The 13,187-nt window shown below is 47.6% G+C and overlaps 1 pseudogene; it reads right to left on the bottom strand.

Moving 5' to 3' along the window:
- The window catches only part of LOC128070965 (testis-specific Y-encoded protein 1-like), a 35,534-nt pseudogene extending 23,753 nt beyond the window's left edge, over nt 1–11,781 (bottom strand).
- Nucleotides 11,782–13,187: the final 1,406 nt, after the last annotated feature.

The following is a 13,187-nucleotide window of genomic DNA, read 5'->3' on the forward strand; positions in this document are numbered from 1 at the left end:
AGTGCCTCTTGGGCTGATCGAAGATAACCTGGCTCTGAAAGCGTGCAGTGGAGAAGTTGATGGAGAAGCTATGATGTGAGTTTGGACCAGACACGGGATTTAATCAGTGAAGAGCTGTGGCTTCTTGTCCCAGCTGAGGAAGAGGCATACATTCACTCCAGGCATAGAGCCAAGGTAGAAGGAACACTGTCTCAGAGTGCATTTACCTAGCCCAGGGACATCTCAAGGAAGCCAACGGTTAAAAATGCCTGTGTTTGGTGAGAGACCCTTGCAAGCATCAAGCAGGCCCTGTGTATCACTGACTGCAGTTGGAGAAGCAGAGATAGTTAATAGAATGAGACCTGGTGCCTGTGGACCTCCTGTTGAGTGATCAAAAGGGGAATTTGATTCCTGGCGTCCCCTTTGCCAGTTGGCTGGCCTGTAGTCCCAATGAGGTAGGCATATCTGTGTCAGACACAGTAGCAAAGCAAGTTAAAATTCCCAAAGGAAAGAGAGCCTTGACGTCCACTTTGATTTGTGCTGGACCCATAGTTTTAACTGCAAAGGATCAAACACAGGAAATCTGTTCAGCTTTTGAATTGGGCTAAATTGAGTTCTCTTACCCTTAAGCTACAATGGAGTTGTCCAAGAATAGTAAATATGGCGGATAAAAATAGTCCAGGGTGATTAAACCCTTTTTAGAACTCTTCCTTATATTTTCCAGTTACATGTGTCTTACCCTAGTTGAACATGTGAAGATTTCAGTTTTGTATCTTATCTTGCCTTGGACACAAATGTAGTAGCGTTAACAGCTAATTCTTGGCGTGTGTAATTTCCCATTGTATCAAACTAATTGAGTTTCAGTCTTTCTTGACACAGTCTGATGTGCAGGAATTGTCTCCTGTATTTCAGTAATTATCAGGTCATAGAGTTATCCTTCCTCTAATCTCGCCAACCATCTAATCTGTGATTGTACTCGTGGAAACCTTTTTTTCTTGCGGTCTCCAAGGGCTCTTTCACAGACCTGTGGGGTACAACCCCTCTAAGTATTGGTTCCTGAACATCAGCACACTTGGCTGCCTCTGTAGGTTCTTGGAGTTGAGTCTCCTCCTGGAGTTGAATGTCACCCCTTCTCCACTTCTGGCACAGATAGCTAGCAGTCTCTGTGCACCATTCAAGGAAGCTGGGATCCTGTCTGTAGACCTATGCCAGGAGCAATCTCTCCGTTTCCTCTTCCTTTCTCCTCCTCTTTGTCTCTCCCCACTCTCGCCACTCCTCAATTTATTTAAGTCCTCTAAACTTTCCCAAAATGCTGGAAAGTGATAATCACCAAGGGGTTAGCATCCCTCTCAGAACTGAAGAGGAAGGACTACAGATGATTAAGCTGTAGTGAGTCTATTGTCTCCATTTTAGGTAATTTCCTGAGTGTAAATTCAAATTCAAATAAATTGTGTTTATTTACTCGAAGCTTGATTGGTTTATTTGCACTTTGAATATTTTACTAGGCCTTTCCAGTTAGTTTACTTGGGCCCAAGCACTTTGCTGAGTGTCAGCTTAAACCACTTTTAGTTGTATAAAGAGTGTGTGTGTATTCTGGTCTCAGGTGAAAACTCTGTGTGTAAATAAATACGCAGACTATTGCATTCTTATCTCCTTTCTTCGATTTCTGTAGTAAAAAATACGAAATGTTTTAGTTATGTGTTTTTATTGTTGCTGAGTATTATCAACACTGTTACTGTTAGTTGCTGTGAAGTATGCTCCTAAGGAGGACAAGTTGTATTTATTGCCAAATTAAAAGGTTCCAGCAATATGGTCCCTGACTGCTTCCTCTCTTCCATTCTCTGTCCTTCTACTCTACTCTTTTCCCCACGAATGTACTCTTTTTGACAACACTGGCCTTGGTTTTCCTCCATCAAATTCCATTTCTTCCCGATCCAGAGACTGCAAGTGCTGTTCTTCGGGAAATGCTCTTCCCGTAGGCCTGCATGGCTTGCTACCTCCCTTGTTTGAGCTTCACCAATGCTGTTCAAATAACACAATCAAATCTCCAACCCCCTCTCTTTCCTCCTCCTCCTTCAAGGCACTTGAAGTCTCTATCCTCTTCTTCCCTCTCCAGCCTAAATTTCCTAAATTTTCACACACACACACACACACACACACACACACACACACACACACACACACAAACGAAGAGATAATAACCTCAGGGCTTTGCTTCTTAGATTTAACTTGAGTCAGATTCTGTGCCTGCAAATAAAAGATAGTTAATAGTGAGTTGAGTTCTTTCAGGAGCTTCCTCTGTTTTTCTATTGATACCTCTATATTTTGTTCACACAATGACACTTTGTTTTCTTTACGAATATATTGAAGATCTGTCAACATGACTATTTTGTTACTGCCCTTTGTGAATTTCCTTGTCTGCTGTGCTTGTTCTTTTGGGAAAAATTTATTATTTTATTAATGTTGCCAAACATTGTAAGTAAAATTAGTATTTGTAGAAATAATTTTTAAAAAATTATTTCTGCTGTCTGTCTTTTTACAAATAACATGGCATATTTTTATTTTTTTAAATAATCGTATTGGTGTTGGCCAGTTCTGAACTTCTAAATAGTGATGTGTAAATGGGCTTTCTTGTTCTGAGTACCATCAAAAGCAGTGAGTATCTGGCTTAATAAATTTCCGTTTCTGTTTTTAGATCTTGAAGAGAATTGTTTGATTGGATAGTTTACAACATTTGTTGAGACATTTACTTTTCTTTCGTTCTCCGTTTGTTCCTTTCTTTTTCTTGCTTTGTTCCCTTGTCTCTCTTCCTCTTTCTTTCCTTCCCTTTCTTTCTCCAGGTTTTTGCTTGACTGGACCTTTCCTGAAACAAATGTAATTCCACTCAGAGTTGAATATTATCCTCTCAGAATCCCATAATTAACCTCCTTGTCCCCTTATTAGATTTGCCACCGTTGTATCAATGTTTCTGATTTTCTTTTTCCAAGAAGCAGCTCTTGCTTTATTATCCCAACAAGGTTCATTTTTGTTGTTTTCTATTTTTGTTTCAATTCATATATACTTTCTACGTTCTTTAGGATTTTTTCCTTTGTAACTTTGTATTTTAGAAGCTTTCTTTACAATTTTTTTCTCTGTTAATGTATTAAATTTACAGTCTTGAATTTCAGATGTATATCAGAGTGATTTAGTTATGCAGATACGTATCTATTCTTTGGTAGGTTCTTTTCCATTATAGGTTATTACATGATACTGAGGATTTCTTTTTTTTTTTTTTTTCTCATAGATGGTTTAGGGATTGACCTATCTTTATTTAGCAATTTTGTCTGAATCCCAAATATTTTATGTATACATGGTTTTTAATTAAAATTTCATTGTCTAAGATTTTTGGCAAGTTGATTCCAAAGATTTCACTATTTTCAGGCTGAATGTTCTAATTTATCGTTTGCTGAGAATTAAGTTTTCCTTGGAGCTCTGAGGGTATGTGTGTGTATACACTGACATGTCTATACACACATCCTTTTCAGATTCCTACATGTTTTAAGATATGTAAATGTAGTTTCAAAGATATTTTCTGTTTGTATGGTGAAAACATAAAATGTTTTAATTTTAGATATTTGTTCCCCCAAATGAATATAGTATAGAGAGTAAGGTATAAAACTATATTCCTTTGAGAATTATCCTTACTAACAGAACTTGGCAATGTTAAAAAATTATTCATAACACTTCCGAAAGGTGGTAAGGAAAACTTGATTCAAGGTAAGAGTACTACAGTGGGGTATTATAACATGGGAGAGAGATTGAGCTTATGTCTGACTCCAGCAGGGATGCAGCTGGGATTTATAGCTAAGGAACAGGGTGGGTCCATGGGATTACAAACAGAGATGGGAGACTGAAAAGCAATGGACAACAATAACAGAATGGGTGTCAGTGGATGGAAACTTATTAAGAGGACTATAAGGGTGAGGGTGGATTCTGGCTCAACTGAGAGGATCATTGCTGAGGCTAGGCAAGGCTGATAAGATATTCAGGTGAGTGAAATGATATTTGATCTGATACTGAGGGTGGTCAAATCAAGGGTGGGCTGTGTTTTCTAAAGTGAAGTAGCAGATTCTGGATTAGATTGGACTAGATGGACAGGCAGCCCTGAATAAAGGCATTGCCCAAAGTTGGCAGTGCATTAATGAACGAGTGCTGCATAACCAATTAGCCAAAACTAGCAGCTTGAAACAATATAGTTTCATACTGCTGGTGAAAGTTGGGAATCCAGGAGTAATTCAGCTGAGTGTTGTGGCTCAGTGTCTCATGAGATTGCCATCCTCTGAAGCCTTGCCATGCGCCGGTGGATTTCCTTCCAAGATGGCTTACTCACATAGCTGTTGAAACCAGTTTGCTTGCTGGCTGTTGGGAGAAAGCCTCGGTTCTTTCACATGGGCCTCTCTACAGGGCTACGTGAGTGTTCCCAAGATATGACTAAGCTGGCTTCTAGAGTGAGTGATCCAAGAGGATGAGCAAGGAGGCTGCAGTGCCTTTTATGACCTAGTCTCAGACGCTTCATTGTTCGTTTCTACAATATTCTAACATGAGAAGTGAGCCACTAAGTCCACCACACATGTGAAGGGGAGAAGGAAGGAACCGTGGACATAGTTTAAAACCGCGTGGTACACAGATGGCCGGAAACTGTTTACATGCTTGTATGTCCAAAATGCATTTTCCTGCCAATGCTTTCAAACGATTTATCTGTTATAGCATTAACTTGAAGTTCAGGACCTTGTCGTCTAAGTCAGGTCCAGCTATGGATCAGGGTCCACGTGTACAGTATCTCAAGTGTTCTGTTGCTCAGTTGTGTCATATTCTTTGCAACCCCATGGACTGCAGCCCTGCAGGCTCCCCTGTCCGTCAACTCCAGGAGCTTGCTCAGACTCAAGTCCATTGAGTCGATGATGCTATCCAACAATCCCATCCTCTGCTGTCCCCTTCTCCTACCTTCATTTTCTTCCGCATCACGGTCTCTTCCAAAGAGTCAGTTATTCGCATCAGGTAGCCCAAGTGTTGGAGCTTCAGCTTCAGCATCAGTCCTTCGAATGAATATGCAGGAGAGATCTACTTTAGGATTGACTGGTTTGATCTCCTTGCAGTCCAAGAGCCTCTCAAGTCTCCAACACATCAGTTCAAATTATACAAGTGTAGTTCCTCTAGACCGGAGGATGTGTGAGCAAAAGAGATGAGTAAATCTGCTCCCTTTCACAGCCGACATACAGTGGTGGTATGTTGGGGCATAGATAACCTTCATAGACACTCCTGTTCCAGAAAGGGGAGGGGAGATGGGAGTCAGTAGTAGCAGTTGTGAAATCCCATGGGTTCTTGTGGGCAGTCCTTTGATTAGTATTTAAGGCCTGGAAACTTCCTCGGCTTCAGTCTCTGAATTTTTAACTCTACCCCCTGACGTGATGCCGTTGCGTGAAAGGTGGCTAGTATATGGTTACATGAAACAGTCTCCCTAGCCTGCTTCCTGCTTGTAGAAGGTAGAAGTCCAGAGCTCCTATTTTGTACTATTGCTGGTCCTTGCAGTCCGAGCTGAACTTAACTTTGTTATCTTAAAACCTTGGTGTGTCTCCTGATACTCTTACTGGTGTTCATGGCAAAGCACCCCACTCCAAAGCCACAATCACACATGTCTTCATAATAAGGCTTACTCTGTCTTGGTTTTCTGCTGAGATAGCTGAGGGATAACACCCTGAACCTTGGTAGAAGTCTTATTGTGTGACTGAAAGGATCTCGGAGTGACACCCCTAAACTCTTTGGAGGGTATTGGCCTGACTAAATAATGCCATGAGGCATCCCCTTCCAGCTTTCTGAGGCTTACCAAACAATTTTACAGTCACACTCACCTTTAGAACACCTTTGTTTATAAAAAATAATATGAAGAAGAACTGGCCTGTTGGTGGTGTAAAATGTTATATTTAGACCACCTAATCTCAATGCCCTGGATATGATCTTGCTTGAGAGTCATTAACTTTAACATCTTCTGTCGTCTTAAAAGACTGAAAAATTGCCAAATTTTTAGAAAAATTCCCTTCATGTTTTACTACAGGCAGCAAGAAGAGACCAGGAAGCACTTTTGGCTGTTTGGATGGAAATCCTCTTAGATAAGTCAATTAATTAAGTACAGTTTGTCCTCCCAGCACATTAGGTACATTTTCTAGTTTTCATAAACTGCAGGTGTAGTGGACTTTCCTCTTCACACTCCCCAGGCTCTTTCCTCCTGCCTCTCCTTTCTGCCAGGCATTCTAGCTGCACGACTGTGATTCCACTTAGAACGTGTTTGCTCAGTGAGATAACGGGGAGCGATTCCCTGGCTTCAGTGCTTCTGCTGGCCAGAGACTATGTACCTTTCCCTAAGAACTTCATGTTTTTGCTGTCCAACTTCTATCACCTGGCTAGGTCAGTTGCAATAGCTCATACTCTCAAGCGAACTGGCAGGGATTTCTGCCTGCAAATGTGCAGAAACATACATGTGTACACAGTAACATCGCTGAGAGGAAACTTGTCCATATGCAGAAGTACAAGCTTTCTTTTCCAGGAACATGAATTTTGATAAGCACTCAAATTTCTACGCACACATGTGCACAAACATACACGTGTACACAGTAACATCCCCGAGAGGAAACTTGTCCATATGCAGAAGTACAAGTTTTCTTCTCCAGGAACATGAATTTTGGCAAGCACTCAAATGTCTGCACGCACATGTGCACAAATGTATGGGTGAACACAGTAACATCACTGAGAGGAAACCTGTCCATATGCAGAAGTACAGTTTTCTTTTCCAGGAACATGAATTTTGGTAAGCACTCAAATTTCTGCGCGCACATGTGCACAAACATATGTGTGTACACAGTAACATCGCTGAGAGGAAACCTGTCCATATGCCGAAGTACAAGCTTTCTTTTTCAGGAACGTGAATTTTGGTAAGCACCCACATGTCTTTGTCCTTGTTTTCTCACTTGCTCATCGATCATGTCATGTTACACTTCTACCTCTGTGCCTTATCCTCAAAGGTTCCAAAACCTTGGCATTTGCTATTGACAGGGACTGGCCTGCAGAGCAGCGGGCAGGGTTGGAAGTTCTTGGCATGAACAGCTGTATAACATGTGCCTGCCTTCTGCATTCTCCCATCACCTTGGACAGCTTCACAGTACCAGTCACGTTGGCCTGATCCATTGCCTGTGCATTCCTTCAGGGGACCAGAAAACAAGGACCTCTGAGCTCAGCTGACTTGAAGAACTGCTTTCTCGGTGTGCCCCTCTCTAGGTCATTCCTTGTCAATGTTGTGCCCCTCTTGCTAGCCTACCACCCGTTACAGCCCCCAGCATTCTGAATGAGGCCCCCTGTTCTTCCTATCTGTGTAGCGTTCTGTGTGCACCATCTGCCTGTGCCCCCACGTGCTATCTCCACGTAGCAGGAAAAGGCCAGAAACGCCTGAGCCTCCAAAAGCCCCCAGAGACTGTGACAGGCCTGGGTCTGATGCAAGGTTGTGAAGAAGGTGCACATGGATACAGGGTCTCTTCCGATACCAAGAATGGAACTGGAGGCCATAAAAGTAAGGTGGCATCCCTACACATCTTCCTTTGTGTTTAACACTACCCATGCACATGGAGTCCCCCAACGGATGATGCCCGGGGAAACCTGCAGTTTCTGGGCCCAGAGCTAATGCCTCCGTTGGACAGAAAGCAGTGTTACTATCTGAAATGGACCAAGAGGGCTTGAACCACCCATGCCTCAGTGATTTGCTAAATGCCAAGGCTCTCTTTCAGTTGCTCTCATTAGGCCCAGGTCGGACTCCCTACAGTCATGCATCCCTGCTTCCCTACACAGCACCTGTTGCCAAGGCAGCCAGTGCCCGGTTGGGCCCAGGGACATCCAAGACGGTCACCTGGAAGGCAGCATCCCTCTGAGTGTCACCTGGGTGCAGATCCCCTACAACACAATCAGAGACTCTGCTTGAGCAAGACTACCAGAATCCTCCTTCAGGTGCAGACGTGCACCTTTGCCCTTCAGGCCCCCAAAGCCAGGGGCAAGACCCCAAAGAAAAGAAGGAATTCATGTCAGAACTTTCAGCATGGACCATGGGGTATCTTTGGCAGGACCGCTACTGCCTAGAGTCTGGACCCTGAAAACCAGCAGGCCCTGAACTGTGCCAGGGGCTTCTCTGTCTCCCTCTCCTGGGGTCCCTTGGGACATGCAGTTTACCCACCGCCCTTGTCTTTTCTCTGTTCCCTCCCTCACAGGCATATCCCGGCATAGGGTCACACAGGTAAGGCCACTTGCGCTTTCCTCGCCTTTGGGCACTGCCAGGGAGGCAGGCTGGAAGTGCCTGGAGGCATGCCACGCTCACAGCATGTCTCTCCTAGGATGCCTGTGGTTTTGCAGATACAGCATACTTTAGCACATCTCATGTTTTGTGTCATACCGTGCCAGTGTGTGCCACCCTCAGGGAGGGCGTGTGCTGGCTGCTGGGCTGATCTGGGGCAGCACTGGCCCAGGACCTTCCCAGTTCTCCTTGTCACATGTGTGTGGAACAAGTCTCCAGTGCAGCAGGCAATCTGTGACTCTTTCTCCTTCAGCTCTCTGCCCATCTCGGCAGGACCTTAGCCTCACCATCCCGGGTCTTGCCATAGGCACGTCCATCATTTCCAGAGGCCAGCCCGTGGCCCCACACACTGAGGGCTCCACAGGCAGTGGTTTCAAAGCCCCACCCCACGTGATTTGCTCTGTGTGAATCCTTAGACCGTGAAACCCTTTTCCTGATCCAAACACACACAACAACACGGTAGAACTGATGAGCATGTTTTGTATCTGGTCTAATTGCAGATATCTGGAGCCACAGTCTGGAGTTATCACTGGCCATCCTTTCCTCGTTCCCATCCTGGGCAGGGTCAGTGCAGAGATACGGCGACTGACCACCTTCAGCCTGGTCGCCTCATGATTCCTCTTCTGGTTGCTCAGCACCTCCTCTCCTGCCGCCTTCATCTCTGCCTCTGCCCTGGGCTGGACACACACACACACACACAGGCAGCACAAATAAGCACGTGTGTATACACACACACGCTCAGCACGGGGACACAAATGCAAATAACGAACATAGGTGTTTCAGGAGGTGAAGGCGACCGAGGCCAGCAATGGCGGAGATGGCGACAGTAGGCACCATGTCCTGCCCTTGGGGCTCCCTGTTCACCTTCTCCACGAATTCTTCCGTATTTTCCCAAGGCAGCCTGAAGCCGCTTCCAGCGCAGCATGTGTGGTGGTGCTGAGCCACCAAGTGGTGGATGTGGAATTTCACAGAAGATCCCAAAGTCAGCACACAGGTGCACTGGGACCCCGGAGAGGACGCCCTTGCAATTTTAGGCCTTCCCAGGGTAAGGGGCGGGAGTGTAAGGCACAGGCAATCTCAAACTCAGTGAGCAACAGGAGGCCAGGAGATGGAAGGACCCATGGAAGGATGATTCTGACAAAGGAACTTAATTCACCCTGCCTCTAATAGTATCACCTAGCACTCTCAACTCTGCAACCACAACTGATTTGAGGGGACTTGCTTCACTCACAGACACACTGAATCCCCAAGCCCCCAGTCTCAGCAGGCCACTTGCTACATGCGTGGCCCAAATTCAGACTCCGCAGCCAGCGTGCATGAGACTGAGCAAGCCCATTTGGGAAAGGACAGTGTCCCGGCTAGCACAAGGCTGTCCCTTCATGGCCCACCTCCAGACCCCTTCACCACACGTGTTTCTGTCGTGGAAAAATCTTCTCTCCTGGGGTAGTCCTTCAGGAGATCATCCCACTGATCTTCGCTGATAATCTGCTGGCAACACTTTGCTGCTGAGCAAGCTTATCCCTGGGCTGACCAGGATCTGAACCCTCACACGAGCAGCCAAGAACTCCAACAACAATCATCAACTGTATGCAGGACCAAAACAATACCACCTCAGCAATCCTGTTTGATTCTGGGCAGTTGTGGCCTGACAACCAGTTGAGAAAGTTAAGGCTCCTGGTGTCCAGCCTGCAGCTGGTGCTCCCTGTTCAAAGTCCCAGAACCAACGGACTGGAGTGGAACGATGTCCCCTATACCCTGCAGGAAGAGAGGGGAGATGGGTGTGGATCCCAGAGGTGGATCATCCACACCCCTGCACACCCACAATCATCATTCCCGGACTCACGTGTTACCAGTGATGTCAAGGTAATACTCCTTTATGATCACTCTTTTCAAGAAATAGGGGTGGTCTCGAAAGGAAAAGATCAGCTTGCTGCATGACCGTGGACGGCTCGCACCTGTACCTGCTAGGACAGGGAGGAGGGAAAAGGTGCAAGCTTCTAGGGTCCTCAGCTTGCCTCCCAGGCAGGCATTAACACCTTCCACGAAGCCTCTCCAAACTCTCACAGTGTAGGACATGGATAACATGATCCTCCCACACCCCACCAAGTCCCATGCCCACCTGTCCTCAGTCTCCCTCACTGACATTCAAGTCGATCATGTAGCTGAGAAAGTCTTTATCTTGGTCGCTGATCATGACAGGAACTTGAGGGTGGTTCATAATCTGCTTGAGGTCAAGGAGCCATTTATGCCACATGCTGGGCCCAGAAGAGCCAGGCGCATCAGCCCTAGTCTGGGGTGGAAGAAGGACACGGGAAGAGGCATCTTCAAGGATGCTGGGCACTTCTGCTTACCCAGCCACTACTGATGAGCTCAGGCCCTGCCATACCATCAGACAAGCTCATGGCTCTGTGTTCCTGGTGGTGTTCTGTATCTGAGGTGGTCTGCATTCCCCAGGCAGGGGCTGTTTCTGATAGCTATTATTTCCCAGACCTGTGTATGCTGGGTAGTGGCATGTCACTGCCTACATGGTAGGACTAACAATCGTTGTGACAAACCATGTCTGAAAGCAAAGGGGTTGGGGTTGGCTAGTGTATGTCTACATATGTTCTGTGGGTTTCTGTGTGTGTGTGTGTGTGCGTGTGTGTGTGTGACTCCCATATCTCAGTTATTTAAGGAATCATTCACCTTGACAACAATAACTGTCAGCTAAGGCGGCTCTGGTGTACTGTCTCTGGTCATTTCTGACTTAGAGGCTGTTCCTCCTCAGATGCAGGCCTGAAGTAGACACACAGGGTCATGGCTGCGACACTTACAGGTGTGGCCCTGCCCGGACTCTACTCAGCTGTGCCTTTGGAGCCTGCCAATTGCCCAGTACCACACTTCCTTCAGGGTCCACCATCCTGCCCCCTCGCCTCCACCCCTCCTCCTGCTCCTGCCTCTGCACCTCCCCCTCCTCCTGAGCAGCGGACCACAAGGAGTAGCAGGAAGGATACCACGTTGGCCCAGAAGCCAGGGATGCCCTGGATGATGGCACTCTTCTGAGCCAAGTCCCGCTTCCTCCTCTCATGGCTCTTGCACATGAACCAAACGTAGGCCCTGTAGGTTTTCTCAGGCTCAGAGCTCAGTTCCACTTGCAGGGTCGCCAGTGCCTGCATCACATCTAGTGCCGGGAGCTCACTCGGGCCTCCAGGCCTTTCCTGGCACTGCTCCTCCACCGTCTTCTCCTCCAGCTCCAGGGAGGACCCCTGTCGCTGTTACTCATGCGGCACAACCTCCACATCCTCAGTGATGTCCTCTGGAAGCAGCTGGAAACCCCGTCTGATCCCTGCCACGACTCCGTCCACCTGGGCCTCACCGTCCTCTCCTGCCTCCACTCTGAAGAGGGTGGCATCTTTGCCTGGCGTGGCCACTGGTGGCTGCAACGTCCCAGCCATGCGCAGCATCACCAGGACAGGCCACGGGGCCCCATCCCCCTGAGCACCTAAGGAGCTCACAGCTAAGGAGGTCTGGGGTCCCAGGACGCTCCCGCATTCCTCTCATGCTCCTCTTGGCTCTGGCCATGACCCCAGCCTGGGTCAGACGCTAAGGGACAGGACATAATAGCACCACAGCAAGTGGTGAGCAATGGCGGCCCAGGGTGCAGTAATCCTGTGGGGCCCACTAGCGTTTTTGCTGTGGGGAGTGTGGGGCATGGTTCAGAGGCTATGGCTCGCGTGTGTGTGTGGGGGCCGGGGGGGTGGGTGGCCTGAACTATAGAAACGGACGGTGGCAGCCCAGGACAGGGTGAACGGGCCCTGGGACATCAGCCATACAGGCGGGGCCCTAGGCTGTGAGCCACGCACAGGCAGCTGACCCAAATCTAGATCAGTGGCCGAGAGGGTGGTGGACAGCACACGATGGACACGCCCCTAGACCGGATGGCATCTTCCGTGGTTCCTGGGATCCAGCTCCACTACGTGGCCAGACTCTGATCCAGAGAGCTAGCAGGTTTTGCATCTGCCGCTACCTCAGGCACTGTCATTGATCTGGTTCTGGAAATTCCAGCCACGGTTTCCTGATCCACAATCCAAACAGCACACTCCTGTGTCCCACAGGACCTTCAATATCTGGGAGCTCTCCCTGAGTATCCAGAGGATACACAGGGGTGCCAAGTGGCTGGATACTTTTCTCCATGGGACAGACAGACTGTTGCTGGCCGGATGCTAGGGGAGTAGGGAGAAACCCCACCGTTTGCCACGTTGATCTCCATTGTTCAGGGACACCAGGACCCTAGGGTATAGAGCTCTCTCTTTGTCTCTTTGTCTCTGCTTTGGCATAGCACTGTTTGGAGCAATCCTCCCTTGTGTGTTCCAGGGCTGGTGTCTGTGTGTCTCCTTCTCTTTAAGTGGTGCTGTTGCCATTTGCCACTCTATGGACACCAGCGCTTATAGGAGAAGCTTATCCTTGGAGTGAAGGCAAGCCCTTCTCCTCCTGAGTGAGTTGCACCGACGGGAGATCAGTTATTTTTTCCACAGGTTTCGAGAGTGCTTTCTCCATCTTGAAAGCCAACAGTGGGCAGTCCCTGCTGAACCGCAGAAGGGGTCGGGTAACCCTCCCTCCCTCACTGGACAGACATGAACCTGCACAGGCCTGAGGTGGCTTGGCCACACTTTTCACAGAGGGAGAAATGGGGCATGCTCTGCTGGCATGAGGAAGCTCCCTGAACCTTGTTCAAATTCCTGCCAGTGAGTCGCTAAGGACAACTCCCTGTTAAGTTCCGTGACTCACTGGTGCGGGAGACATGTACGTCTGCCCATTTACCCTATCGAGGCCCTTTCAGGTGGTTCTGTTCTCCATCTGA

This window comes from Budorcas taxicolor, chromosome Y (assembly GCF_023091745.1).
Source record: "Budorcas taxicolor isolate Tak-1 chromosome Y, Takin1.1, whole genome shotgun sequence".
NCBI lineage: Eukaryota > Metazoa > Chordata > Mammalia > Artiodactyla > Bovidae > Budorcas > Budorcas taxicolor.